Genomic DNA, 25,056 nt, shown 5'->3' with positions numbered 1-25,056 from the left:
ATGATGCTAAAGCTGAAACTCCAGTACTTTGGCCACCTCATGCGAAGAGTTGACTCATTGGAAAAGACTCTGATGCTGGGAGGGATTGGGGGCAGGAGGAGAAGGGGACGACAGAGGATGAGATGGATGGATGGCATCACTGACTCGATGGACGTGAGTCTGAGTGAACTCCAGGAGTTGGTGATGGACAGGGAAGCCTGGCGTGCTGTGATTCATGGGGTCGCAAAGAGTCGGACACCACTGAGAGACTGAAATGAACTGAACTGATGCCTAAATTATTCTTTGTAGCATTAAAGAATAACAGAGGGCTTCCCAGGAAGCGCCAGTGGTAAAGAGCACCGTGGCCAATGCAGGAGATGCCAGAGACTGGATTCAATTCCTGTGTCTGGAAGATCCACTGGAGGAGGAAATAACAACCCGCTCCAGTATTCTTGCCTGGAAAATTCCACAGAAGAGTCTGGCTGGCTAGAGTCCATGGGGTCACAGAGAGTCAGACACTACTGAGCAACAGGGTATGCGTGCATGCACACACACATGTACGTGTGCCCATTCACATACCCATTCATTCATTCATTGATCCACTCATCGAATGTTTATTAAATTCTAGTCTGCCAGAGTATTAAAATGGAAAAGTGAAAAAGGAAGGCAAAGAAACAATGAAAAATGGGGAGGGGGGGTAAGGTAAAAACAGGGAATTGGTTAGGCAATATAGAGACTTGTCGGTTCGGGGATAACACCAAAATGTGTAACTGGGTAAATATGAATTATATAATATCAGCACTCATCTGTTACACAGGGGATATTCCTTATATGATATTGCTGTGGAGAGGCAGGCAGTCTGGACTGGAGAACAGGAACTAACATCCTCACGTTACAACAGGAAAAACTGAAGATAGCTGGTGTGTTAGGGCATCAGTTCTCAACAGGAGTCTGCTGGAGAAATCAATCTTAAGATGCAGATGTTCTGGCCATTCTCCAGACATTCTGATTCTTGAGGCCTATGCTGTGCCTGAGAATCTGCATTTCTAACAACCACGCAGCAGCTTCTGAGGCGGTGGTCTGTAGACCACACATTCTTTCCATGAAACCTCATTGGGTACCTAATACATGGCGATTCCTGTTTGAGGTGCTAAAATCCGATCAGTGAGAAAAGCACACATGAGAAACAAGCATTCGGGTGGTAATAACTTTTTAAAAATTATTTTAAAGTAATATAGTATTCCTCAAATAAATTCAAAAAAATAATTCAGGAACCAAAATTTCCCTGCTGTAATTTATTTATTACATTAGAGGAAAAAGCCATTAGGCAGCCGTCTGGGGCTGACCCAAAGGTCAGTCTCAGATGTGGACACTGGGAGAGAGTGGAGTAGGCTGACCACAAGGGCTAGCAGCCACCTGGAGAGGGTCTGCAAAGGAGGCTCCAGCCTTTCCTGCCACTCCTGTGTATGCCCTCTCCCTGGGACCATGGGAGAATCACTGGAGAACAGAAAGGGTGCTGATAGAGAGGAAGCAAAAAAATATGTCAGCTCTCTTGCCAACAAGCCCCAGTTAAAGGACTTTCGAAGCTCCAAGTCCTCCTCTTCCTCCTTCTGGTTACTGATGCCGACCTCTGAACTCAGTGCAGTTAGAATTTGCTCCCTCCCTTTACTGCATTTTATCATTTACTTCCTGATTTAAAATAGTAAAGCTTCACTACATTCTATTTCTGGTCCTCCACCCACCCCCTTTGGTTCCAAATTTCAGCAAAAGCATCTCCAGGTTAGAGAAAGACAGACTCAATGGGGGTATGAAATTCACCCTGGGCAGGATCAGCCACCAAAGAGGACAAGTCAGTCCTATTTGTCTTGGCAAGGAATTCAGTAAGCTGCTGGTTATGTCATTCACCCACAAGTAGGCAGGCCTGGCTGTTTTGCAGTCATCCATTTCCCAAAAATGGAATCCTGACCACACACACACACACACACACACATCCAGCGTATACCACCTTTCCAGTGCCTTTCAAAAGAAGCAGGGCCAGACAAAAGGGAATGAAAACAAAAAAGATAAAATCCACATGGAACAAAACACATAAAATTTTTTAATGCACAAAGATTTTTTTTTCAGCTACAGAGAAAGTACAGAATAAAATGCGGATAGCTGGAGAATTTTATCCAACTAATAAGTTGATACAGCATACTTCTGAAGTTAAATGACAAAACCAGGAAAGCCAAGCAGTACCCAAAATTCCACTACTAAAGTGTTTCATCTCAGGTATTTTATATGAATTAATTTCAATTTACAGCTAAATGTCAAGGAAAACTGGTTTGCTTTCTACAGGGCATTATGTTTGGTGCCCTAAGGCCTTCAAGCCCTGAGTAGCTTATAAATAAATAACATTTTCTCCTGACTGTTATGTAAAATAATTTCCCAGCTTGCACTTCCTGCAGTCCCTAAAGGAAACAGAATTCCAGTGTTACAAGAGAATTAGATCTATAAGCCACAGTAAACAATTTCTGAAAGCAGACCAGCAAAATGCTAAGAGAGTCAGCCTCTGTCCTTTTATATTTATACCTGTATCCATACTAAGGCTGGGATTGAAATTTGTAAAACTCCCAAACATAACTGCAAGATGGAACTATACCCCACAAAGGGTTAAGTACCTAGAAAAATGTATGCTCAACCTAAATGGGACAAGGGGGAGAATAAACAACAACATTTCTCTAAATTCAGGCTTAAGATAATTTGCAAGCATTTTAAAAGTGAAAAATGAATGTCGCTCAGTCGTGTCCAACTCTTTGCAACCCCATGGACTATACAGTCCATGGAATTCTCTAGGCCAGAATACTGGAATGGGTATCCACTCCCTTCTCCAGGGGATCTTCCCAACCCAGGGATCAAACCAAGGTCTCCTGCATTGCAGGTGGATTCTTTACCAGCTGAGCCACAAGAAGCCCATATAAAAAAATTCTGTATTTATATCTTAAAATCGCCAAAAGACTACACTGAGACAAGCTATCATGAAATTATTGTGATCAAATAACACTAATTATAAACTGCACATCTTTGATTAACTACTGAAGCTTTTACCAGTGGTACCTTTTTAAAACTACTTTGCCCAGTGTGCTAAGACAGTGTGGAACTTTAAGCCCAAGGAAAGAAGACCAGTTCAATAATTCCCTCTTTAAGGGCAAAAGGACAAGACCTGGAATATTCTGAGACCCACCTCCCTTGGCCCTCTCTCAAGGATTCTCTTGTTCTATAAAATGTCGAGTTTTCTCTCTCTACTTTGAGACTTTCCTCATTAATGAAAGTTTTCCCTACAGCAACAGCCTGAATAAAATGCTCAGTAATTTTCCCTTTCATTGTAATAAAATTCAAAGTGTTCAAGCAGAGCTATGGTAAACTTTGAAACAGGATTAGAAGTCACCTGGGCAAGCCTCATTAAACTTCAGTTTGTGTTAAACCCAAGAGGTTGAAAATTTTTGGAAAGTTCAGTCGGACTAACTCAAAACCCCAAAACCCATGTTTCAACTTTGGACATCTTTCCTTTAAAAGATAAGAATATAATTCATACTGGCTCAGCTTATTCAATAGATTTATAAAACAAATCCCTTAATATCACAAGCAAAGACATTCCTCTTCAACTCAAGCATTTCAAACTTCATTCATACCAATGTATAATGTCTAAGCAACTATTTAAATTACCTAAAATTTAAACTGCTTCAAATTGTCTGAACAATTTAAAACCTGTTTTGATTTTAGCATCATAAAATCTCACAAGAGATTTATTAAGAAACAAGTGCTGCAATGCAGGAAGAAGCTACTACAGAGATACACTGTGAACCATGCAGCTGAATTTTTATGTCCCAAAACAAAAGGACTGAACTGACTCACCCAGCCTCCTTCAACTGCCCAGTAACGAACCAAAAAAGATGACAAGAGCAGAGTGAAGAAGTGGAAAGAAGGCAAATGTCACTCCTTCAAATGCACTCAGCAGACTTACTGCTCCATATTCTTCCAAGCATTTGTCACTTCCTGAGCACACTTCCATAGCAGTGGAACATTCAGCTATAAATTTTTAGTCACACAACTCGTTAAAGTACAAGTGTGCCTGTGTCACATCTGATACGTCCCCAACATCTGCACAATAAACCCAAGAGAACTCTGCATCCATTGTGTGGGAAGCTATATTTTAGGGCAGTGCTTGACACACAGGAAGCACCCACTAAACACTTGTTGAATGAACCAGTAAATGCCCACTGTTGTTTCTGATGTGATTACTGCTGCTTAGCTGGAAATTCCTAAGTTTCTGTTAGGTGTGCGATTAAATAAACAAAACAGAATCCACTGACAATTGTACCTTCTGTCTCAATCATCATTCAGGCTTATCCAAATTCACAGCTTTGTTTTACCAAGACTAACGACTCCAAGTCCCCAAGAGCAGGAAATGTGCCTTTGGTTCTCTTTCAGAAGCCCTAAAAACACCATGACAATCAACATGCAGGCCCAGAGTTCAGCTGAAGGGTGGGACATGCTTCTAGGTTTCTAAGGTCCTAAAGAGTTCAACATTCTGTCAAAGAGCCAAATACACCCAGGAGTACAGATTTCATTTACCAACAGCATCTGACTGCCTTCCATATCCATCTAAACCTCAAATGTTTAAACTTTTATGTCTAGGAAACAATAAACCGGATTGGGACTAGCTACTCTATTGGTTCATATTGTTTTCACAGCTTGTCAATTTTAAGCAGAAGAAATGAAAAGGCCACATTCAAGATCAAAAATTAGACACACACGGTAGGATATAAAAATAGAGCTAGACCGCCCAAGTGGAGAGCTTAGTCTTGGCTGAAATTACCTAGCTTAATTCAGAGATCCATTCCTGGAAGGGAAAGACATGAACAACTGCAGTCAATTGTGGAAAATGTGGAGCCTCACTTAACCTTCCTGGTAAAGGAACTCCACATGGATTTACATCTCCTCTCAGCCCTGCTAAGACTGAAAAACACTAGGCTCGGATACCACTCAGTCATAAAAAAGAATGAAATTTTGCCTTTTGCAACAACATGGATGGACCTGGAGGGTTTCATGCTTAGTGAAATAAGTAGGTCAAGATAAATACTCTGTGTTATTAGTTATATGTGAATCTAAAAACTAAAATGAGTAAATACAACAAAAAAAGAAACAGACTTAAAGATATAGAGAACTAGTGGTTACCAGTGAGAAGAGAGAGGGGAGAAGGGGCAAGATAAAGATAGAGGATTAAGAGATACAAAGTACTATGTATAAAATAAGCTAAAAGTATATATTGTACAGCATAGGGAATATATCCATTATTTTGCAATAACTATAAATGGAGTACAATCTTTAAAAACTGTGAATCACTATGTTGGACACCTGAAACATATAATATTATACACCAACTATATCTCAGTACACACACACACACACACACACTCACACTCACACACGTGGGCACAAAACCAAAACACTAGGCTTGCACCTGCCCAACCTGGTGAATGACAGTCAAAGAAGATAGGCTTTGAATCCAAAAAGTTAGGACTAAAGTAAAAGACTAAATGATGAAACTGAGTCCTGCAAAACACAGATATAACTACTATAAATTCATATGTAAATTAATTCCCTTATTATGCCAAAGGATTGCTCAAGGAAAATAATTAGAATCTCTCCTCTCCAAGAATTTGTAAATCCCTCTTCTACCAGTTGGAATGGAAATTACAAAATGCCAGCTCCCACTGATCTTCAAAAGCTAACACTTTAACGGAAATGCCTACCCTGTAATACACAAAGCTCCAGCCAGAGTTCTGTATTCTGTATGGGTCTAGTGGGGAACAGGAAGGATGAGCGTCTATTGGAAGACAGAGTGCTGGGGAGACTTCAAGGAGAGGACAAAACAAGCACTTGGTTCACTAAACAAAGTAACAAAAGAGCGCAGGTTATCTTAAGGAAGTCTCCTGGAGTCCTATTCCTGCTTCTCCTTGCCCAGGCCTTCATATCTAGTCTGGCTCCCAAGATGGGCTAACAGAATGAACACAGGCCGAGCACAGGACTGCTTACATACCTATAAGGCGAGCGAGTGCGACAGAGAAACTTTATTTTTAATTTCATCTTCACTGATTTAAAAAGATAGTGCAGTTAATGGAAAACTTTTCATTTTATTTTAAACCACCCGAATCTACTTTTCCAACTAAATTCTTTTAAACGTATATACTCAAGTATGGAGACACACAGCAAGTATTTCCAATGAAATCATAGCATCCAAACCGAGATGTACTCTAAACGTAAAAGATACACTTGATTTCAAAGACCGGTATGAAAACAAAGGTAAAAATCTCATTAGTAACTTAATATTGACTACTTGTTGAAATGATAATATTCTGAATAGATTCAGTCAAAATGAGTATCATTAAAATTAACTTATTATAATTAATTTACCAATTGAAATTAATTTTATTTATACAATAATAAAACTGTATTAACAGTAATTAAATCTACTCATTTTATTCTTTTAAAGTAGCTATTAAAAATTTTTAACTACTTGTGGTTCACATTATATTTATATTGGACAGCACCACTCTTCAGATTTAAATCAGCCTAAACTTTCAGCTTTAAAACTCCCTCTTAATCTTTTCTGTGTCTGGACTTTGGCAGTCAGATAAAACCTATGGACCCTTCTAAGAATGATGCTTATAAATAAATAAAATGAGTGGTTTATTTTATTAAATGAATACAATAAAATAAATTGGTTTCACAAATGAAACCAATTATACTAAAATACTGTTGCCCAAATACTTTAAACATAATTTTATAATTGTGCTTTTTTTTAATTGTACTTTTCATAATTAAAGAACTGAAAAACCATAAATAAATAGTGATGAGTCTAATGACTAGTATAATTTCTTACTAGAGATAAGCATAAATGAATCTGTCTTGCCATATTAAATTTTCCAAGATTTCTATTGATGGCAAAGTTGTGGGTATTGTTTATGCTGCTGAGGTTTGTTGCCTACATTTATAATTGAAGGAAATGCTCAAGTGCAGTTCAGGGTGAGGGGGGGAAATGTGGATGTACTTACTTTTTACTCCACCCAAATGTATAAACCCCTTAATATTTAATTATAGATCCCCGTGGGGATCCATGGACTCTAGGTTAAAAGGATTGTTTTAATACCTGGTGAATTCCTGAATCTGTTTGTCAAAAATGACCCCTATCCCTAGGATGTCATTTTACCTTGGCTCATTCCTGTTCATTTGGAGGTCATGACTCACAATTCCTGTTTTTGACCACAAGCAAACCAATATTATAAGGAAACGCTTGCACTTGTTTTTTTCCGATACTTTTGCTCTCCAAAGGGAACAGGAAGAGCAGTTCAGAATGTATATATTTTAATTTTACTGAAGTATAGTTGATTTACAATGTGTTATTTTCTGCTGTACAGCTAAATGACTCAGTTATACACATATAGTTTTCATATTCTTTTCTATTATAATGTATCACAGGATACTGAATATAATTTCCTATCCTATACAGGAGAACCTTGTTGAAGAATGTATATTTAAAAGGAAAGAAAAAAATTTTTAAGTACATAGTATCAGAAAATAGTCTTTTGACCTAATGATTAATTTCTGTGTGTCAGAATATTTAGCAACCACAAAAACCACAGAAATTTCAATGGCACTTAATATAATTGACTACCTGGTAATGTCCACGTGTAGAGTCATCTCTTGTGTTGTTGGAGGAGGGTGTTTCCTATGACCAGTGCATTCTCGTGGCAAAACTCTGTTAGCCTTTGCCCTGCTTCATTTTGTACTCCAAGGTCAAATTTAGCTGTTACTCCTGGTATCTCTTGACTTCCTACTTTTGCATTCCAGTCCCCTGTGATGAAAAGGACATCTTTTTTTGGTGTTGGTTCTAGGAGGTTTTATAGGTCATCATAGAACTGTTCAATTTTAGCTTCTTCAGCATAAGAAGTTGGAGCATAGACTTGGATTACTGTGATATTGAATGGTTTGATACTGAATGGAAATAAACAGAGATCATTCTGTCATTTTTGAGATTACATCCAATTACTGCATTTCGGACTAAATATCAATAACCTCAGATATGAGATGACACCACCCTTATGGCAGAAAGCAAGAGGAACTAAAGAGCCTCTTGATGAAAGTAAAAGAGGAGAGTGAAAAAGTTGGCTTAAAACTCAACATTCAAAAAAAACGATCATGGCATCCAGTCCCATCACTTCATAGCAAATAGATGCAGAAACAATAGAAACTATGACAGACTTTTTTTTTTGGCTCCAGAATCATTGCAGATGGTGACTGCAGCCATGAAATTAATATGCGTGTTCCTTGGAAGAAAAGCTTTGACCAACCTAGACAGCATATTAAAAAGCAGAAACATTACTTTACCGACAAAGGTTCGTCTAGTCAAAGGTATGGTTTTTCCAGGGGCCATATATGGACGTGAGAGTTGGACTATAAAGAAAGTTGAGCACCAAAGAATGGATGCTTTTGATCTGTGGTGTTAGAGAAGACTCTTGAGAGTACCTTGGACTGCAAGGATATCCAACCAGTCACCCCAAAGGAAATCAGTCCTGAATATTCATTGGAAAGACTGATGCTGAAGCTGAAGCTCTAGTATTTTGGCCACCTGATGCAGAGAACTGACTCAATGGAAAAGACCCTGATGCTGGGAAAGACTGAAGGCAGGAGAAGGGGACGACAGGATGAGATGGTTGGATGGCATCACCAATGCGATGGTCATGAGTGAGCAAGCTCCGGGAGCTGGTGATGGACAGGGAAGTCTGGCATGCTGCAGTGCATGGGGGTCACAAAGAGTCGGACACAACTAAGCAAATGAACTAAATGTAATTGCACAAAGTATCTCCCAGTTTATTTTAATTTACAAACACTTCTACAATACCTATTGTCTGTGAGGTACTGTTCTAAGGACTCCAAGTAATAACTTCTAAATTCTTAACACAATCCTATGACTTAAGTATTATCAGTATTATCCCCTAATAAAAATGAGAAAACTGAGGCTCAGAGAGATGTTAAATAACTTTCCCAAGGTCACACAGCTGGGCTTCCAAGAGAAACCAGCTGCCTATTGTATTCTTCAAGGTGAGGTCAACACCAAACAATGGAACCTCAAGACTGCTTATTACAAGTGAGCTAAGGGTTTTGTTTTGTTTCGTTTTGTTTTACCATCTTCATTCTTGCTTCTTAATCACTCGTTGAAAAAGTAAAGCTAGATGAGGTAAGAAAGGCCACCTTTATATAATAAAGGCCACCTTTATACCTTGCAGCCTATTCACAATCAGGTTTCAAAATTAAACCAAATGCCTTTCTTTGTCTGTGATGAAAAATAAGCTCCTCTGTATCTCAGCACAGAGAATGCTAGGCCTGGCATTTCTTCCAACTCTTATCTGAAATACGTTCCAGGAGAACTGAGGCCTGTGATAAGCCAAGTTTCGACTTCACCACACCAGCTCAAGAGAGATTACACATATGCTCATGGGAGTGAACCAGCAGGAGAATGACCCAGAAACCTTAGTTCCTAGGTGTCCAGTCACTATTGACACTGTTGCCAGGGCCACGCGAACTCCGCCTGTGTCAGGCGCTCAGCCATGAGCTTTCACCAGAGAAACCAGCCCTACAGGTGTATCCAGGGAGGCAGGTGTACAAGGGCCACATTCTTGCCTTCTGTGAACAAATGCAGAATTGTCTCCAGGCTGTGCTAGGCTCCCAGAGCCAGATAACAGCCCCACAAAAATACACACAGTAATCTCAACACAGAAACATTTTAGCAGGCTGCCACTCTGTAACACTGAAAGTAAAAAGCTTTGAATGCCAACCACTAAAAGAAAGAGTCTGATAATGTTACAATAACATTCATCTAGATAGACAAGGCTTCTTAGGTAAAATTTAACTACATCAATAATCTTTAGGGCAGATACAATCGATCAATATTTGTGGCTCTGAAAACCCACTGCTCTCTTTTAAAAGATTTCTTGGAGTAATATAAAAGCTTCTTCTTGGCTATGTTAACTGCCATCCCCTTGCTGAAATGATGGAGGCCCAGTGGTAACTATAATATTAAATAAAATGACTTCATTTCCTCCAGAGAAATATTTTTACCTCGACCCCCGCACTCCAGCACTCAAATACACAGGATTTCAATATCAGGGGGCAAAAAGTCAGGCCTAATAGGCCTGGCCCGTTCTCAGATTAACAACCTTAGGGGAATAATCCTATAAGAAAATATTTTCAAGATTTGGGGTAATAACATTTTGGGGCCAGATGAAATTTGTTAGAGTTTGCACTTTTGTTTCTCAAAACCTCTGAAGTCATTTGTTTCCCACAGTTTTTCTCAGAAGCTACTTTGTGGGAAAGAAAGCCAGTTCCTAGGCAACAAGCCAGCTAGAACTGGGTTTCTCTGAAAGCCAGCCAGCCCCCACCAAGGCTGGGCTAAAATGGTCAGCTCTTGCCAAGGCGGTTAAATTTTGACCCAGGTAGAGCTTTAGGTACTGACCTGGAAAAATGTTTATGACAGTGTGTCAGGGAACAAGCAACACGGACCCGGTTTCTTGAATCTGCTTTCTTGCTTCAAATTACATAGGAGGAGTTATGCCAACCTGTAAAATGCTTATCTCTAGATAAGAGTAAAGGATAGGGATACCCTGGTTGGAGGGATGGTGGAAAACTGGCAATATTGTGACAAAGACATAAACTCTGGAACCAAACTGTCTCCTGTGCAAATCCCAGCTCGGCTACTTCTTACCTGAGTGATGCTTGGTCAAGTTACTTAGACACTCTCTGCCTCAGTTTCCTCCTCTGTAGATTAGAGCCCACAACCCACACAGTTGTGGTAAGAATTAATGAATGTATATATACCAAGTACTTAAGGTAACTGCAATTCTCACATGTTATTTGGTAACATTTGTCACATTTGCCACAACCTTTCTAACAAAAGGTAGGACTACTTTCTCCATGCAGAGATGAAAGCACAGAGGCTTAGAGAAATTACAGAATTTGCTCTACATCATGGAGTTAATTAGAGACCATGTGGAGGGATGCACACCAGTGGTGTCAACTCACAACCCAGCAGGTCTCTGAGGTCTCTTGTCTGGCTTTTCTTTACTGACTTATTTCTCTTAAAAAAAGAAAGTGATGGGGGAAGTTTAAAAAAAAAATAGGGTATATTATACTTTTTTAATTAATAAAAATAATCTTAATGACATGAAATTCCACCAAGGCAAACTCTTGGAGGCTGAGAGATGAGGGCTACTCTTCTCCTACCCTCTTGGCCTGGCTTGCACCCCAATTCTAGTTGCTCTTCCCCAGCCAGGCAAATAGAGCAGAGGAAGGCCATGCTCACAGGGAAGAAACTCAATTAACCACAGCTCAACTTTCTTGGAAAAATCTCTCCTAAGGCTCAAGAGAGGCAGCATGATAAATCCAGGCGCTTAGGGAAGGGAATGCAAACAACCCACATAACTCTCCTCTGCTTTTTCCTCCTTGAGAAGTCTTCCCTCGAAAGAAATATTTACCTTAAGGTTCCTATTTTTCTTTATATCACTTTTTCATCTCTGAAATTGCTACAGTTGGTTGTCCTTCGAATATCAGCATGACAATGACTGATCTTTCAAAATGCCACCCTCGCTCATCCTGTGATGGCAGGAAAGGAAAAAAACAACCACACAGGGCTGCTCGTCACAATATTTACCAGGGCTGGAATGCTTTGTTAGTTTTCGGTGGAGGATGCCGAGACTTGACAAAGGAAAAACAAAAACTCCTCTGTGTCAAAACACAAGCTGAAGATGATTTCCTTCTCTGCTGCCCTGGTGTCAACTGCAAACAAATTCAGAGCTGCCCTGGGCTCAAGGAGTGTTTACGGTCCCGTGGAGCTATAAACACGCCATCCTTCAAAACAACACACAGAGCCACCCAACATCAAACAAGCGAGGTTGTTCCAGAAAGGATATATTGGGTTTTGACGTCCAACGCGCCGAGTGAAATAACTTTGTTTCCCCTAAAAATAGGTAAGCTAAAACAAATACAGGAGTGTTCCAAAGCATTGTAGTCAGCCACTTCTTCCTGTGACTCACAACGATCTCATAGCTTCTTTTCTGTAATGACCATGGGCCAGGAATGACATGCTCTTTGGTGGACTGACCCACAGACTCTTCATACCAGTGCTGTGATGAATTTGAAATTATTCCGATTTTGTAAGCGAGAAGACTGAGGCTCATGGGGATCAAGCCATGGTGTAGGTTCACAAAGTTTGCCATTGGCTTTTGGACCCTGGTCTGTGAGATTCTGGAGGTCGAACTTTAAGAAAATTGGCTCAGACAGTACCTCAGTGTCCCTCAACAAGGGTTTAAGCGAAATTCATTCAAGGTTTCTGGGCTCCAAATCTCATTTCTTTTCACCAAAAACACCTAGACTCTACAATGATCAATTTTTAAAATTTAAAGTAGGCATACTTTTTCTGTGTCTAAAATGAAAAGAATGGCAATACCAAGTGTAGGTGAGAATGTTAAACAACAGAAATTCATATACCGCTGGTAGGAATGCAGACTGGCACCACCACCTTTTTTTTGCTATTGCTATTGCTAAGTCACTTCAGTCGTGTCCGACTCTGTGCGACCCCATAGACGGCAGCCCACCAGACTCCCCTGTCCCTGGGATTCTCCAGGCAAGAACACTGAAGTGGGTTGCCATTTCCTTCTCCAATGCATGAAAGTGAAAAGTGAAAGTGAAGTTGCTCAGTCGTGTCCAACTCTTCGCGACCCCATGGACTGCAGCCTACCAGGCTCCTCCGCCCATGGGATTTTCCAGGCAAGAGTACTGGAGTGGGGTGCCATCGCCTTCTCCGACCACCACCTTGGAACACTATTTAAAATTATCTAGTAGAATTAGATAAATGCATACCCTATGCCCCAATCCTGCAATTGCACCCCAGGGTTCACCCCTGAGAAATGCAAGTACTTTTCATGTGCACCAAGACATAGATGGTCATCAATGGTCACAGTGACAGTAATATTATTCATAAGAGTCCCAAATTGCAAGCAACATAAAGGTCACCAAAAGTAAAGCATGCCTGTAAAGGTTGCTGTCTCCACATTGTAATACCATACCAAAATGAAAATGAATGAACCATAGCTATCCACAACACAGACAAACCTCAGGATAATGGTGAGGAAATGAAAGCAAAAGAACACAACACTGAATGAATCCATTTATACAGAGTTCCAAGACAAGCACAACTCATCAGTGGGGAGCAAAGTCAGGACAGCGGTTACTTTTGGGGAGAAGGAAGCAAGTCCTAAGAAGGAGCTTCTTGGTTATTGTCAAGTTCTAATTTCAGATCCAGCCTTCGGGGTAAACTTATCCACTGTCCGCTTAAGACTTCTGTGACTCTCTTTCAGATGACCCTCCTCTCCCTTCCCTCCAAAACAAACAAACAAACAAAGTAAGGAAATTCATAAAACCTTGAAAAATAAACCAAGTTTTTAAGATCTGTACTGGGAGGGCAGGGGTAGGTACTGTATAAGACATTCTAAATCAAGTTCAATGATCTTAACACACAGGAAAAGCTCTACAGAGAAATCTTCTCAGCAGTATTGTAAACCATGTTTGTATTCAATAAAGACCTGCTTATTGTGGCATCAAAGAGACACAACAGTGATCCATCTCAGGAAGGGGCATACACGCACGCGCACACACGCACGCACACACACAGTGCCAGGGGTTCAAAAGTACAACTCTCTTATTGCAATGATGAAGTCATTTGATATTTTGGTACAAAATCCTCTATGCCCGAGTAAAAACTGAGCATTCTCAACATCAGCTACTAAGAGAAAACAAAGGACCAGCCTGGTCTTAAATGTCATCTTTACCATGGCAGACTTACTTCAGCAATACTTTAAGACAACAGGGCTCTATATAGTATGATATGGCCCATATATCTGAGATTTAAAAAAAAAATCTTCATGCTTCTAGTGAGGAAAAATACTATGCCCCTTGGCCAGTATAGAAAGAATTGCACTGCTTCTCAACCTGCCAAAGGACAAATAAGATTTCAAACTTGAACTTCCCTGGTGGTCCAGCAGTTAAGAATCCATCTACCAACACAGAAGACACGGGTTCGATCCCTGGTCCAGGGAGATTCCACACGCTGTGGAACAAGTAAGCCCATGGGCCACAACCACTGACCCTGTGCACTAGAGACCATGCGCAGCAACTACTGAAACTCACGCCCTAGAGCCTTGCTTGGCAACAGCAGAAGCCACAGCAAGGAGAGACCATCCAGCAAAGCTAGAGAGGAGCACCCCCTGTCCCCCCGCCATTTGCTGCAACTAGAAAAAGCCTGTGTACAGCAACAAAGACTTAGTGCAGTCATTAAATAACTAAATAAAAATAAAACCACATTTCTTTAAAAAACTTTTCAAACTTTCCAAAAGCCCCTGAAGGCATGGTACCTCCAAGAGATACAGATCCTGGGACTCTAAAGTGGTTTGTTTGTCTGGTCCCTTCATTTGGTTAACTCCCAGATATTTTTCAGACCTGCCTCAAGCTTGCTGCTTCCAAGCTTCCTCTGACCTCCCCTTCCCCTGTGGGTCCTTTCATCTTCTAGACCCTTAGAATGTTATTCTTTTCCAATCAGCCCTTTACTCAAACTGTCATATATCCTTATCTACTTAATTTCATTTGCTGCAAAGAACATCACTTTTCTGTCCATCTTCGATTGCTTACGGCAAAATATCTGTGCACAGTGGGTGCTTGATAAAGTCTTAATGGATAAATGAAAAATCTCTCTCGTAATAACAACAAAGGCAAATATCTTCCTGTTCTATTCAAAACAACAAACTGCAGCCTGGTAAGTTTCAGGAGAGATCTAAAAGTCAGAGGGGTTTTTAGACAGTCAAGTTCATTTTCCTTTCTGCCTAGATTCCCCATGTGGAAAAGCTCCCAGAAAGGCTTGCCGAGATAAGGAGAAGGCGATGTCTAGACGATTCCGCTTAGCCTTCTGCTGGGAAAACCTCCAGCTATTTCACTGAACCTCATATAACCAAGTCATAGTTCACATTTCACAGATTCCACAAGAGGGTTTTGACATCTCTGGAGAAGAGAGTTGGGGGATGGGTGGACAGACTGCAGTCTTTAGAGTGGTTTCCAACAAACCAGTAAGTAAAAACAATTCTAAAAGGCTAGGATGTCACTGGTCCCTGTGGTTGCCGAACAAAAAAGAAGGCCTGTCCTATGGAGTGGCTCCAAAACAGTGAAAATGTGCTTAATCATGATCTAATTACAATCTTTTATGCTGAAACCACAGGGGAAAATCTCCCAGGTTTCAAGCTAGAATTGTGGATCTCAGTGCCCATACACATATGTTAATACATAAGACTGCAGTGGAGCAGAACTGTGCCAGGCAGTGGGTTTTTGGTACTCTTCACCCATATCCATTCTTTCACTTCTCCCCTAAAATGTCCCCACCTTAGTTTACATACAATTTCCTTATCCTTCCTCCTGTATGGCCATGAGGAAAAAAATTGTAAGAAACGAGTTTCATGCTCTAGATACATGCATTCCTTCCTTGTTTGTTAATAACCCATAACCCTTACTGACTTTCTGTACCTTGACTCTAAGCTCTAAGCTGTTGATAGACAGGGACTGATCTGTCTTTTCCATTCTCTCAGCACAGAGTACACCCTATATGTCGGCATAGCAGGCATGCAAAGGCTGATAGGCTAGATGGATAAGTTAGGTTCCTTTTCTGCTTTGAACTACATGAAATGCCAGAATAACCTTTTGAACTTCCCTGACACCCAACTTCTGTGAATGAAGAAGGGTAAGATTACTGCTGTTTGCAACCTGGTATACCCCTGCATCAGGCTATCCCCATGTGTTAAGATACATCAGAAGGAAAACGATAGAAAACTACTCTTGATCAAATCAGAAACTTATTCAACACAGATCTGTAGAAACAAAAGTCACCTTGATCTTAGTGCTACTTGCCCAGCATTCATTTCCCCTTACGTCTTTGAATTCACTGAGTGACTCAGCCCATCCCTTCCTGAGAGAGAGTTGCTTAAGCTCCTGAACATGTGCAAATGAACTGTATACTGTCAGCACTGAATAAATTACTAGGGTCTTGAAGATTCCTTATGTAAATTGAGAAAAAATATAAAACTAAAAAAGTACATTGAAAAATAATGTGCAAACTGTATGGTTGGCTTTAACAGTTGAAATACCTTTGTATACGTGCTCTGCTGTTATCATGGGTGCTCGGTCACTCGGTTGTATCCAACTCTTTGGGACGCAATGGACTGCAGCCCTCCAGGTTCCTCTGTCCATGGAATCTTCCAGGTAAGAATACTGAAATGAGTTGTCATTTCCTACTCCAGGGATCTTCCTGACTCAGGGATCAAACCCACATCTCTTACATCTCCTGCCTTGGCAGACAGATTCTTTACCACTGCGCCACCTGGGAAGATCCTCCTAGTACCAATTCTAAAAACTCACATACGTATGCTCACCATATTACTAAAAAAAAACATGAAATCCTTGTATTACCAATAGATGCAGGGAACTTCACACTGCATTCTCAAAGAGGCAAAATTCCATCTGCAAGAGGGCCATCTAGTCCTTCCACCATGGATGGAACAGTTGCCTCCCTGCCCTCGTGGTTCAGACCACAGGGGCCACAGGATAGGCTATCTGAGCCATATACAGTACATGGTGGACCCTCAATACACAACTCAACTTAGCACAAAGCAATAATATTAATGGAGCTCTTTTGGAGTTAACAATGAAATAAGGAAGACCTAGCACCTAGACTGTGCCTCAAAAGGCATTTTATGAAGAATAAGTATCCTCATTTTCAATACAGTCAGGAGCCGAAAAGATCATACAGAAGTACATCTGTTAATGTAATTCTACATGTTTCAAAAAGCAAGCTTTCCAATAACAACAGACTCATTCCTCTTCCCCATGACCTTCTTGTCAGGCTTCCCTTAATGAAGTTTCTCCCTGATAAACATCATGAATATTCCATTGTGCCAAGAAGAAAGACGCTTACATCAAGTTGCTTGGTTTGAACTAAATGCTTAGGAGCCACCTGAGCAAATCAGTTAAGGTCTTTGGAAGAGGTTATTTCCAATTGGGACACTTTCAATGACCCACTTGGAATAATATTCAACAGCAGGTTCTTTTTCTTCTATTACCTTTCTCATAATCAGTAGGTTCAAGATAAGAAGGAAGCATATCCAGTTTTATTTTTTTTTCCTCACAGACACTACTCAACTGTATTATTCAAATGTATTTAAGTTTTTCCAAGAGTTATACACATGCACAAATGTGTGCATACACACACCAAATAAATGCACTTTCCTACTGAGGTGTTTAAGAAGATATGATTTCACAATACTGTAAATCAACTATACTCCCATAAAAATTAATGTAAAAAAAAAGAAGATGGACTTTGTTACATCAAAACAGTGATTAAAAAGTCAAGACACAGGGACAAAGAAATTTGGTTTCTCTCATATAGGCAAAAAAAAAGAAAAAAGAACATTAAAACAAATTTTTAAAAAATACTGTGTGTAGAATAATGAAGTCATTTTTCAATAATTCTATTGTTAAATAATGACACCCCAGTGTAGAATGGGCAGCTCATCACTTCTCGATAACAGTTATTTTCTAATTTTAACAAGAGCCTTATACCCTTTTACAGGCACTAATTTATTTAAATTTCACAATAATCTTAAGTAAGAAGGGAAAAAAAATTCAATGAGGGCAGAGAGCTTTGCCTGCTTTTTCACTCACTTATCTTAAGAGCTGGCGTGGTGTCTGGTGCACAGTAGGTATAGAACGAAATCTGTTGACTGAAGTCATATGTTAGACAATGAAGCTCAAAAATCTCAAGCACCTTGTCGGAGACCAGAAGACTAGGAAGTGGCTGAGCCAGGCTCCCAAAGAAAGGTGGTAGGATTCCTAAGTCCTGGCAGGACTGGTCCTTTTAATGCCATTTAAAAAAAAAAAAAAGAAATTTAATTGGAGTATAATTGCTTTACACTATTGTTAGTTTCTCTGTACAACAACATGAATCAGCTATATGTATACATATATCCCCTCCCTCTGAACCTCCCTCACACACACACACTCCATCCCACCCTTCTAGGTCATCACAGACCACAAGGCTGAGTTCCCTGTGTTATACAGCAGCATCCTACTAGCTATCTATTTTATACTGTATATAGGACAATGCTACTGTCTCAATTTGTCACACCTCCCCTCCCCTTCCCTTGTGTCCACAAGTCCGGGACTTGGAAACTTGACAGGAAACTTGACTCCCAAGAATTACTTTAGAGTTACAGCTCCATGGAGAAAGAAATGGCAACCCACTCCAGTATTCTTGCCTGGAGAAGAATCCTTGTGGGCTATAGTCCACAGAGTTGCAAGAGTCAGACACAACTTAGCAACTAAACCACCACCACCACAGCTCCACAGGGTCTTCCCAGGTGGCCCCAGTGGTTAAAAAAAAAAAACAAAAAAAACCCACCTGACAATGCAGGAGACACAAGAGACTGGGATAGATCCCTGGGTCAAGAAGCTCCCTGGAGGAAGAAATGGCAACCCACTCCAGTATTCTTGCCTGGGAAATCCTGTGGACAGAGGAGCCTAGCGGGCTACAGTCCATGGGGTCACAAAGAGTCGTACACAACTGAAGCAACCTAGCACACGTGCACAGCTACATGGGGAAGTGAAGACCACCAGAACTCAGGAGAAGCCAAACCATGGACCTGTGGATACCATAGCCCCTGTGGCAGAAAGTCACTTCTGTACTAATGTTAAAATCAGTACCAAGAAGAAGGAGAAAGCAAAGGGTAGAGGGAGCTCATCTGAAATCACCCAGACAATCTGAATGGGCCCCATATCCCTGTGTCAGCAAGTGAATCAAAGGGAAAGAAAACTCTTCACAGAACAATGGCATGAGTCATGGTTTCCCCTTTTACCAAGTGATGCAAAGAAAAGGAGTTCTCCTTTATATACCTAGAAATCTCTCAATCTCTCCCAATCAATCGGTTTCTCTTTTTCATTTGCACCCTTTCTCAAGGGTCCATGAATTGGAACAAGTTCTTATCAGTGAGCATCTGCTTCTATTTCCAAGGTTAGATCCTGTCCTTACCTTCCCTCCTTTCCAAAGGATGATTCAATAATTTAGCACTAACCCAGCTCAGACAGATTCTGAGAGCAGGGGTACACATTTATCCTCCTGAACAGAATCACTGAGAACCATGCCAATCCTGAGGCTTATCCTGGACTCCCTTTCAGGGCACTCTCTGAGAACACCCTTTTTGATGTCCCTCTGCCTTATGAAGTCACCCCAAGACTAACAAGACATATAGTAACCATTTCCTGGGTGTCCGGACACATAAGAAATGCAAAGAAATTCAAGGAGAAGTTAAAAACATCAGCATCCAACTCAACCACTCTAGGTACCAATGATACCAAGGGCTGTCTCATAAAAACAAGCATGCTTGCCCAGAGCTCCAAGGCATAATTTTAATTAGCCTTGCTCTGAAAACTTCCAGAGAGGCCACAACCTACTGTACATGTCTTCTCAGCCAAGAGACAGATGTAGGGTGAGTATTTTCCACTGAGTATCTTCACAACAGAAGCAACTTCCTGATAAATGTTCACTCTGCCCAAAGCATTTACTGTCAAGAGACAGGACAAAAAACCTTGAGGACTGGTCAGTATTTCTTTAAACACCATTATTTCTCACAAATCTGGTCACAATTGAGTACCATTTTATTATTCCATCTTCACTTTCCAAAAAAAAACCCAGCTTATATTTATGTAAATAAACATATCTTATGTGCAAATTTTTAACACTTCTATAAGAAGACATATAGAATCAGTTGCCATAAAAATAAGGTAACTCCAAAAGCAAATACAAGCAAGGCAAAATGATGTCATTAAAAACTAGGGCCTCTCAATTAGAAAGGGAGATTTGTGCACGTGTGCATGCTCAGTCATGTCAGACTCTTGGCGACCGCATGGACTGTAGCCCACCAGGCTCATCTGTCCAAGGGATTCTCCAGGCAAGAAGACTTAAGTGGGTTGCCATTTCTTACGCCAGGGGAATCTTCCAGACCCAGGGACTGAGTCTCCTGCGTCTCCTGCGGCACTGGCAGGCAGATTCTTTACCGTTGCTCTACCTAGGCAACAGCAAGGGAGATTAGCAAATGTTAAAGGGTATTAAAGACATATTAGCACCTAGAATTAAGAGGAACAGGGGAAAGGATTGAATCTGAATGGAGGCAGGAACTCCAGGGATAAAGCCTAGGGGCTTTATTTCAATCTCGTCTTTACTACCTGAGGTGTGTGCATAACACTGCTTACTGGAGACTTCCTCTCCTCTAGGGGATCTTCCCAACAGAGGGATGGAACCTGCCTCTCTTTTGTCTCTTGCACTGGCAGGCAGATCCTGCCACTAGCGCCAAGTGCTTTGATCCCTGGGGTAGGGAAGATCCCCCGAAGGAGGGCATGGCAACACACTCCAGTATTCTTGCCTGGAGAATCCCATGGACAAAGGAGCCTGATGGACCTGGATTTCCTGGATTTAAAAACCTACCAGTCCATAGGGTTGCAAAGAGTTGGACACAACTGAAGCCACTTAGCAGGCAAGTGATGTTTGAGATGTTAAACAGGTGACATACAATGGTACTCCAAAACACCCTCAAGGTAGTTCCTACCCACAAGGTCAGTCAGCACACCAGGCAGCAGGAGGACCCAGAACTGGAAGTGTGAATGGGAAGGAAAAGAATTTTAACAAGACACACAAAAAAACAGCAAGTTCTTTCTTCTGCAAGACTGACCTTCAGCAGCTCAAGGTCAAACCAAAGTGGTAAAACCCTGAGTGCGGGTGCCTGCTTCTGGCATTCAAAGTAAAGTTTTTTCCTTAGCCATAGAAATCTCTGCCACCTTATACAATCCAGCAATGTCTCCATCTTGTGATTAAAAAAGAAAGAGCAAAGCATGGAGATAATGACCATTGGAGTACGATATACTTGTGACTAAATCCCTGCCACTTTCTGGCCTCAGTTAGCTCATCTGCAAATGGGATAACCTGTTTAAGGTTATTTTGAGGCTCAAACAAGGCAATGTACATACAACATCTGGCCCAATATCAGGTACACAGTTGCTTCTCCTTAAAATCCAGGAAATTTATTGCTTCTTTTTTTAATCCAGGAAATCAAATTTAACTTAGCACTTACTTTATGGCATGTACTAAGTGACCGATATGTTGTGTCCTGTTCTACATGCTAGACATGTACTGATGCATTTAATCTCACAAACCCCCTGAAGTAGGCACTATTATTATTTCCATTTTGCAGATGAGAACACCGAGGCAACAGAGAGGTTTGGTAACTTACCTAAGGTCACAGGGTTCAAACAGAGGAGCCAGGATTCAAACTCACAGCTCACACTCCGAACCACACTCATGCCATGATGCCTCTGAAATGCCAGAGGTATCACTAATAGAGCCTCAAATGATGAATGGGGAGACAGCGATATAATAAAACAAGTATAGTAAAATGTTTAGGACAAAATCTATTAGCAGACATATGAGTGTTCGCTATAAAATTTTTATAACTTTGCTAGATGCTTAGAATTTCTCATAATAAAATACTGGAAGGAGAGTGAGGATGAGCCCAGGATGCTGTTTTCCTGCTAGAAAATGGAAGAACACTGAAAAAAAGGATTTGCAAATGATGTCATGTTGAAAGGATTTTTTTAATCCTTTTTTTAATCCCTTTTTCTTAAGTGTCCCCATTAAATTCCAGAGGCCACAGAATCAAGTTACAGGTAACCCCAAATGGGATGGAGGGCTGGGAAACAGAGGAGCTGGGGGGATGAAAACCTTGGTCTTCTGCCAGCTTCACTAGAGAAACCATCTCCCCACTGAAAGCGTTAATGGAGATGCCAGGCCGAAGCAGTCATCTGGAAATTGTTTCTTGACACTGTACATGCAAACAAGACACATCTTCGTCTGAAAGGGCAAAGAATGCAGTGGTCCAACCATGCCCATCTTTAAGTGCTGGCACGCGCCCAGGACGAGTGAGCAGATTTGGACTTTCGGGGTGCTAGCGACGAATACCAGCTCTTAAAAGCTTCCCAAAGGGATGAAGAGAGAAGAGTGAGGAAAGGGATTTCACACCCATGAGGCTGAGCCAGCAAATGAAGGGGAAAGGGGCCACTGGCCGGCGGCATTGCCTACCCCGCCAGGAAGAAAATAGGGGCAGGGCTCACACAGGAGACAGGTCTGTGTCTTTCATGAAAGCTCCTGCAGTTTGTGTTCTACAGACTTCAATAAGATAAACCCTTTCACTGAAGGCTTCTCAACTTCTAGACTGGGTCTGGGGGTAGGAAGCAGAGTTGGAGAGGGAAACAGGGTGGTAAAGACTATAACGAAGTACAAGGACGAAATTTTAGGCACATCCATAAACAGGTTAAGGTAGAAAACGGTGCATCTTTTTAAAAGGCAAACTGGCAATATGTCACAGAAACATAAAATGTACCTACCTTTTGAACCAGAATGTCCACTACTGGGATTTTATTTTACAAATATAATTATATATGCATAAAGATTAAGATACAAGAGTGTATTGTTCATTGCAGCATTTATAAAACCCAAAGGCTGGAGAGGACTGTAATGCACATTAGCAGGAGACTGGTTCAATAAATTATGTATGGAACACTGACAGGAGGGCGAACTCCAAGTCACTGAAAAGAATGAAGCCAGTTTCACTACTGATGGAAAAACAGCTCTGAGACAAAGTTGTAAATATTAACTGAAAACAATAAGGAACAGAACATAAAAAATTACATAGAGTCTATGTATGTATATGTATTTATGTAACACACATACATATATATAAATTTTCTTTTCTATATATTTTTCTATATATTCTTATTAAAGATTTATAATGTGTTAATTTCTGCTGTACAGCAAAGTGATAAATGGGAAAAAAGTATGCATGTGTCTAATTAACTGCTGTTGATTAAAATATCCAGGTCAAAAATGTGTCACTTCCATGGACATTCTGCCATGGATTTTTTTCAGGGATAAAATCAAAGTATCTTAGGGACTATCGATTTGGGGAAATCATGTTAATTCATACAGTTTCCAAGTGATTACAATTCAAGTCTTCTTCAAAAATCACAGGTCCTGGGACATCCCTGGCGGTCCAGTGGTTAAGACTCTGCACTTTTAATGCAAGGAGCATGAGTTCAACCCCTAGTCAGGGAATTAAGATCCTACATGCCTTGCAGCATGTCCATAAAAAATAGGTCCCCCTTAAAGTACATATGGGCTTCTCTGGTGGCTCAGATGGTAAAGAATACACCTGCAATGAAGGAGACCCAGGTTCAATCCTGGGTCAGGAAGATCCCCTGGAGAAGAGAATAAAGCAGTCTTCTTGCCTCAAAAATCCCATTGCCAGAGGAGCTTAGTGGGCTGCAGTCCATGGGGTCTCAAAGAGTCAGACACGACTAAGCGTCTGACACTTTCACTAAGTACATACAGGTCTTTCAGTCCATACAGGTGATGTAAGACAGAAAATCCTCAGGTACTACCACTGCCTGCTGAGTTGATAAAATCTTAAATAAGCATTTTACTGATGCCCTTTGATTTGACAAGTAGGGCTAAAGATTATCACCAACCCAAAGGCCACTAGTAAAGTATGATGAGGTCCCACGATTTGTTTATGTAAAATGATACTTCATTCACAGGGAATGAGATACTCCCTTTGGAATGTAGTTAAAACATCTCCATAAGATTACTGCAGTGAATCCCTACTCTGTGTAGACATAAGAGTAAGAGAGTATTAGTCGCTCGGTCATGTCTGACTCTTTCCGACCGCATGGACTATAAGCCCACCAGGCTCCTTTGTCCATGGGATTCTCCAGGCAAGAATACTGGAGTGGGTTGTTGCTCTGCCCTCCTCCAGGGGATCTTCCCAACCCAGGGATGGAACCCAGGTCTCCTACAACTGCAGACAGATGCTTTACCCTCTGAGCCAGTTTACACAGGGTGGAATTAAGATAAGGAACTACTAAATAACTTGCCTTATTAGGAACATGCAGCAAAAGGCTAAAAATCCAACTCAAAAGAATTCAGGTGAAAGAAGAAAGTTTTATAACACTGAGGTCCTATACAGAACCCCAACAAAGGAAAGAGGCTGGTCTCAGAAACAAGGAAACTGGATCCTGGTCAGGGGTCTCCATCTCTGTGGCTGCATTCTCTCTCAGTGACACCAGCTTCTTCTACATACCAGAAAACTTGTCTCTCAGATATCGGTTATCATCTGTAAACAGTTCACCAGGAGCAGGAACATATCTCTAGTTTGGAATCATTAGCATTTGGGGCCATATACTTTCGTGGTGCAGGGACCTCCCTGTGCATTCTAAGAGGTTTATCAGCATCCCTGGCCTCCACCCTCCAGATGAGATGCCAGTAGCACCTCCCTCTCCCTGCAGCTCTGACAACCAAAACTCTTGCCAAACATTGCCAAATGCCTCCTGCGGGTAAAATCATCACTGATCTAGAGAAATCTAAATTATTTGCTCAGTTTACTTTCCTAAATGCTGAGGAAGGGCTCTGATTGGCTAGCTGGTTGCTCAGATCTGGACAAATAAAATATGGCCATCTTGCACTCAAAAGGTGACTTTGACAGGTCTGTGGTTTAGAAGAAGAAAGTTTCCAGAAGGAGAGAGCTGTTTTATATCTGCATCATTCAATACAGTAGTCACTAACCACATGTGGCTATTAATCCTTTGAAAGGCAGCTACTGCAAGTGAAGAAACACATTTTAAAATTTTGTTTCACTTTGATTTATATTTAAATAGCCACATGTAACTATTGGCTACCAAAAAGGAGAGCACAACTCTGTCTATTGAGAAATTTTAGGGTGCTTGAGGAAAACTGCTGGCACATACTGGCGCTTAATATTTGTTGAATTAATGAATAAATGAATGAAC

General features: G+C 40.9%; 1 protein-coding gene across 14 annotated transcripts in view; it reads right to left on the bottom strand.

The window, feature by feature from the left end:
* The window catches only part of MAGI1 (membrane associated guanylate kinase, WW and PDZ domain containing 1), a 643,759-nt gene that overhangs the window by 552,153 nt on the left and 66,550 nt on the right, over positions 1-25,056 (bottom strand). The gene's annotated exons all lie outside the window — the stretch shown is intronic.

Source organism: Bubalus kerabau, chromosome 20 (assembly GCF_029407905.1).
Source record: "Bubalus kerabau isolate K-KA32 ecotype Philippines breed swamp buffalo chromosome 20, PCC_UOA_SB_1v2, whole genome shotgun sequence".
NCBI classification, from domain to species: domain Eukaryota; kingdom Metazoa; phylum Chordata; class Mammalia; order Artiodactyla; family Bovidae; genus Bubalus; species Bubalus kerabau.
This window is presented reverse-complemented; position numbering and strand designations above follow the sequence as displayed.